General features: G+C 55.1%; 1 pseudogene; it reads left to right on the plus strand.

Annotated features, from left to right (window-relative positions):
- The first annotated feature begins 614 nt into the window (after positions 1–614).
- On the plus strand, positions 615–3,411 carry LOC106894284 (annotated as a pseudogene).
- Positions 3,412–5,757: the final 2,346 nt, after the last annotated feature.

The raw sequence follows: 5,757 nt of genomic DNA on the forward strand, positions 1-5,757 counted from the left end.
AAAAAAAAAAAAAAACCCGAACCGGGAAGATGAGAGAGGAAGGATGATGAAAAGGCAAAAGGGAAGGAAGGAATCTATGCAAGTAAGAAACAAGTAAAGGAGAAACAGAAAGGCAGAAAGAAGGAAGATACAGGAAAGAAGGAAGAGATGACAGAGGAGATTATCAGGATGCGTTGACATTACATTGACACAATGAGTGGAGTGGAGCACCTCAGCATTCTTAGTACTCCGGGACGCCGTGTAAGTCTTGTTGAAAAGTGTTGAAAAGAAGGAATGAGAGCTCTTGTCTGAAGAGATGTCCATGGTATAGTGGTGCAGACCTTTGTTCAACATTTTGGTTAAGGCGAAAAAGAAAGGAAGAGAGAACGGCTCGACTGTTTTTGAAGGAAAGAGAAGAGGGAAGGAAATAGAAGACAGAAGAAAAAAGGAGGAGAAGAGAGGGCAGGAAGAAAGCGACAAAGAGACAGAGAAGAGACTAGCTGAAGGGGAGGAATAAGACAAGAAAGGAATGTAGGAAAGAAAAAAAAAAAAGAAAAAACAAAGAAAAGAAAAACAAAGGAAGAAAAAAGGAAGAGAAAGGAATGGAAGAAGAGGCGATACGGGTGCTAATCAGCATGACGTCAATATCTCCAGACGGTGAACGGAGCAGGTCCCTAACAGCTTCTGCTTTCGTTAGAGTACGGCGCTCGGGCGCTGATGCCCCGTAATTAGCGCTAATGGTTCTGTCTTTGACGGTCTCCGCTGCGTCGCAACCGAAGGCAAGAGGGGAGCTGCCGGCGGGGGTATATAAGAGAGAAGGATGAAAGGGGAGAGAAGAGGTTTTGTACAGGAGAGCAAGAAAGAAAAGGAGAAAGAAAAGGAAGAGAAGTCAGAAGAAAGAATGTGGAAGAGAAAAAGGAGGAAAGAGAAGACGAAAAAGCAGAAAGCAGCAAAAGAATGGTAAAGACGGACTTGCAAAGGACGAAAGAGAGAAACTAAGGAGAGATAACAGAAGGAAGAAGGAAAGAAGAAAGAGAAAATAAGAAAAAGATCTCTGGAAGTAAACCGGAATAAAAGGGGAAGAGGCGGAGTGGAGAGAGAAAGAAGGAAAGAAAGAAAAAGAGGAGAAGGGGAGGGAGAGTCGAGGAAGCAGTGGAGTAGCCCGGGTCCGGAAAGAGTAAGCAAACAAACGGAAAAAAATATAGGGAAAGCGAGAAAGAGGGTAAGAAGACAAAGAGAGGAGAAGAGGAGGAAGAGTGGAGGAAGGCCAGTAACTCGCGGAGTAAATCCCTGTTTATGATACTCGCGAAAGCGCTGGACCGCGAGACGGTGCCTGTGCACCGGTTGGTGTTGACGGCGAGTGACGGGGGCCGTCCGTCGCTGACGGGCACGATGGAGCTGGTGATCTCGGTGCTGGATGTAAACGACAACGCGCCCCAGTTCAACCAGTCGGTGTACAACGTAGTTTTGCCCGAAGACGCCTTAGAGGGGACACTGGTGGCCCGGGTAAACGCAACGGATCCGGACTTGGGAATGTATGGGGAGGTGATTTACGAAATCGATACTATTGTTCCACCTTCGGCAGATATGTTCCGCATCGATGCGAACAGCGGCGAGATCAGATTGACGGGGGCCCTGGACTTTGAGACAGTTACTTTCTACGACGTACACGTTAAGGCGAAAGATAAAGGGACGCCCCCGTTGTCGGGTCACTGCAAGGTGGTGTTGGAGGTGCTGGACGTGAACGACAACGCGCCGGAGGTGTGGGTGACGTCGCTGTCGGTGCCGGTGCCGGAGGACGCGGCGTTGGGGACGGTGGTGGCGCTGCTGAGCGTGTCGGACGGCGACTCGGGGGCGAACGGTCGGGTGCGGTGCGCGGTGTGGCCGGCGTCGCCGTTCGGTCTGGTGTCGAGGTTCGCGGGGTCGTACTCGCTGGTGCTGCGGGAGGCGCTGGACCGGGAGCGGGTGTCGGAGTACGAGGTGGAGGTGCGCGCGGAGGACGGCGGGTCGCCGCCGCTGCGCGCCAGGCGCGGGGTGCGCGTGCCGGTGTCGGACGTGAACGACAACGCGCCGTCGTTCCTGCAGGCCGTGTACACGGTGCTGGCGCGGGAGAACAACGCGGCGGGCGCGGAGCTGGGGCGCGTGTGGGCGCGGGACCCGGACGAGGCGGGCAACGGTCGCGTGAGCTACTCGCTGTGGGAGGGCGGCGTCGGGGGCGCGTCGGCGTCGTCGGGGTGGCGCGCGGCGTCGAGCTACGTGTCGGTGGAGGCGGAGAGCGGTCGGGTGTGGGCGCTGCAGCCGCTGGACTACGAGGAGGTGCAGGTGCTGCAGTTCGAGGTGCGTGCGGTGGACGCGGGGGATCCGCCGCTGAGCGGCAACGCCACGGTGCAGGTGTTCGTGGTGGACGAGAACGACAACGCGCCGGCGCTGCTGCCGTCGTCGGTGGGCGGTGGCTGGGGCGGCTCGTCGTCGGTGGAGGTGGAGGCGGTGGAGGCGGGGTCGCTGTGGGCGTGGGCGTCGTGGGGCGCGCCGGCGGGTCAGGTGGTGGCGAAGATCCGTGCGGTGGACGCGGACTCGGGCTACAACGCGTGGCTGCGGTACGAGTTGTGGGAGCCGCGTGGGAAGGGCCCGTTCCGCGTGGGTCTGTACAGCGGCGAGGTGACGACGTCGCGGGCGCTGGAGGAGGCGGACGGTCCGCGTCAGAGGCTGGTGATCGTGGTGCGGGACCACGGGGAGCCGTCGCGCTCGGCCACGGCCACGCTGAGCGTGTCGCTGGTGGAGGGCGGCGAGGCAGCGGCGGCGGCGTCGGGGGGCTCTTCGTCGTCGTCGTCGTCGTCGTCTGGTCTGCGTCCGTGGTCGGGGTCGGAGGGCGTTGGGTCGTCGTCGGGAGCGTCGTCGACGAACGTGTGGCTGGTGGTGGCGATCTGCGCGGTGTCGAGCGTGTTCCTGCTGGCGGTGGTGCTGTACGGGGCGTCGCGGTGGGCGCCGCGGGCGGCCGTGCTGTCGGGGGCCGGTCCGGCGACGCTGGTGTGCGCCAGCGAAGTGGGGAGCTGGTCGTACTCGCAGCGCCAGAGCCGGAGCCTGTGCGTGGCGGAGGGCGCGGGCAAGAGCGACCTGATGGTTTTCAGCCCCAACTTCCCGCCGCCGCCCGGCCCCGCGGCGAAGGAGACGCAGCCGGAGCCGCCCGCTCTGCTGGACACGGTCAGTGCCCGCCCGTTATCGCCTCTCGCCCCTTCCCCCGACCCCTCCTCCCTCCTTCTCGCCCTCGTGTGCCTTGTGTCCCCGGGCAGTCGCTGTTGGGAGTCGGGCTGCGTGGGCGGGTCGGGCGGTGGGTGGGTGGGTGCTTGTCGGGTGCTTAAGGATGTGAAAGGGAGCAGTTACGGGACCACGTGCCTTCGCGCCCTTGCCACAGCCCTTTGGCTGCTGCTCTGAGCGGGGGAAACTAACGGCATTTCCTGCCTGTGCACAGCACAGAGGTGTGCTGTTGTGGGTTTGAGTTGTACAATAAAATCACTGCTGATTGCAGTGTTGATGACACGTCATCGTCTTGCTGATATGTAGGATTTCCACTCGAGCTTGCCTAAGGAGTGGAGAATGTATTGGTGACGATTCCCTTGGTAGTATTAAGTGTTCTGGTGTCAGCTGTGGTTTCCTGTCTGAAGCTGTGTCCTCCTGTTTTTTGATTCTCCTTTACAAGTTCCCGACTCGGGGTGGCCATTAGTGTAAAGGATCTTCTCTCCCCGCGGTGTAATTTCTCCAGAGTCCTTAAGAAAGTAGGGAAAGGCTTTATGGACTTTTCCTGTGTTCTTTTCCTACCGATGTTGTTACTTTACATAAAGTGTTCAGGGAGGGAATTGTGACCCAAGGCAGATGTCGGAAACGGTAATTTAATTTTTTCTTTTCCTGTTCCCCGAAACCATGTTATAAATTACTGTTCCTGGCTGGAGAAGTGACATGATATGATGTATGCTGTCCTGTTTCGAGAGTCCTTCAGGATTTGTATCAACATTGACTGCCTCATGGAAGCCCCGGAAATGTTCTTTTCAAGAAAACCCAAATTGCCTTCTGCATTGTTGTGGTGTGCTCATCAGCATTCGGATGGTTCTCTCGCTGTAGGAAATCAATGCCCATTGGCATCAGAGCTATCCCATCGATATGTCTACAAATAGATGTGTGACATTTCAGATGGGTAAAAGATCTCCCTGGTGTGCAACATTTCATCTGAGGTAGCTAAAGCATTGCAAGCCATGAAGGGTCAAGTACAGAGTGTCTGTTGAACAGAGTGTATATGATACCACCTCTGTAGTTTTATGGTGCTGTCATTGATGGGACTGGTTGTGGACTTGTGATCCTGGTCAGAGAAGTGGTGTGATGTACGCTGGCTTTTGTGATGTTCTTTTCATGTTTGTATCTGCAGCCACACTGTTAGAAAAGACCTGGAAAACTTCTTTTAAACTTGAACCGACCAACAAACAACCCCCCCGATAACAGAACCCTAAACCTGAATTCTCCTATGGAATCAATATCAACCATTACGTTGGGGTGCTTGTCAACTTTTGGATTGTTCTGTCACAGCATGCAATGAATGTCCTTGTCATTTAGAGATGTTGCAATATCACCCTTGGAAAGAGTAGAGTCTGCTGAACGTGGTCTATATGATATCATCCGTGTGGTTTTTTTGTGGTGCTCTGATTGCTGGGAATGGTCTGCAAAATCTGGAGTGAGCCCTGAGGTGGGAAAGGGGGAAAGGAAACTGTGTCATGGTGCGGAGATGAATGTGGCAGTCAGGCCTGGCCACCTCGTGGTGTGAAGGGTGACCTTGAGCAGTGGGAAGATTTGTGTGAAGGAACAGGAAATCCTTGGGAAGACCGTGGTTGTTGTCCTAAGGCACCAGTGGGAGACCAGAATACACCCCCCCCCCATAATCCAGGAGGAAGTAGTTAATGATCTGCTTATGCACCCAGACATGCATAAGTCTATGGGGCTGGATGGAATTGACCCAAGGGTACTCAGGGAGCTGGCGATAGAGCTCACCAAGGCCCTCTCCATTATCTGCCAACAATCCTGGTCAACAGGGGAGGACACTGTGGGCCAAGGCCAATGGGATGAGGTTTAATAGGGCCAAGTGCTGGGTCCTGCATTTTGCTCACAACTACCCAGGCAACACTACAGGCTCAAGGAGTGGCTAGAAAGCTGCCCAGCAGAAAAGGACCTGGGAGTGTTGGTGGACAGCCAGCTGAACATGAGCCAGCAGTGTGCCCAGGGGGTCAAAAAAGCCAACAGCGTCCTGGCTTGTATCAGGAATAGCGTGGCCAGCTGGAGTAAGGAAGTCCTTGTGCCTCTGTACTCGTCAATGGTAAGGCCTCACCTCGAGTGCTGTGTTCATTTCAAGAAGGACATTGAAGTGCTGGAGTGTATCCAGAGGAGAGCTACCAAGCTGGTGAGGGGTCTAGAGAACAAGTCATATGAGGAGAGGCTGAGGGAACTGGGCATGTTTAGTTTGGAGAAGAGGAGGCTGAGGGGAGACCTCATTGCCCTTTACAACTGTCTGAAAGGAGGTTGTAGAGAAGTGGGTGTTGGCCTCTTCTCCCAGAGGAAATGGTCTGAAGTTGCGTCAGGGGAGGTTTAGATTAGATATTAGGAAGAATTACTTTACTGAGAGAGTGGTCAGGCACCGGAATGGCCTGCCTAGGGAGGTGGTGGAGTCACCATCTGTGGAGGTATTTAAGAAATGTGTAGACATGGCACTTCAGGGTATGCTCTAGTGCCTGAGATTGT

This window comes from Calidris pugnax, unplaced genomic scaffold (genome assembly GCF_001431845.1).
Source record: "Calidris pugnax isolate Ruff unplaced genomic scaffold, ASM143184v1 scaffold131, whole genome shotgun sequence".
In the NCBI taxonomy this organism is placed as follows: domain Eukaryota; kingdom Metazoa; phylum Chordata; class Aves; order Charadriiformes; family Scolopacidae; genus Calidris; species Calidris pugnax.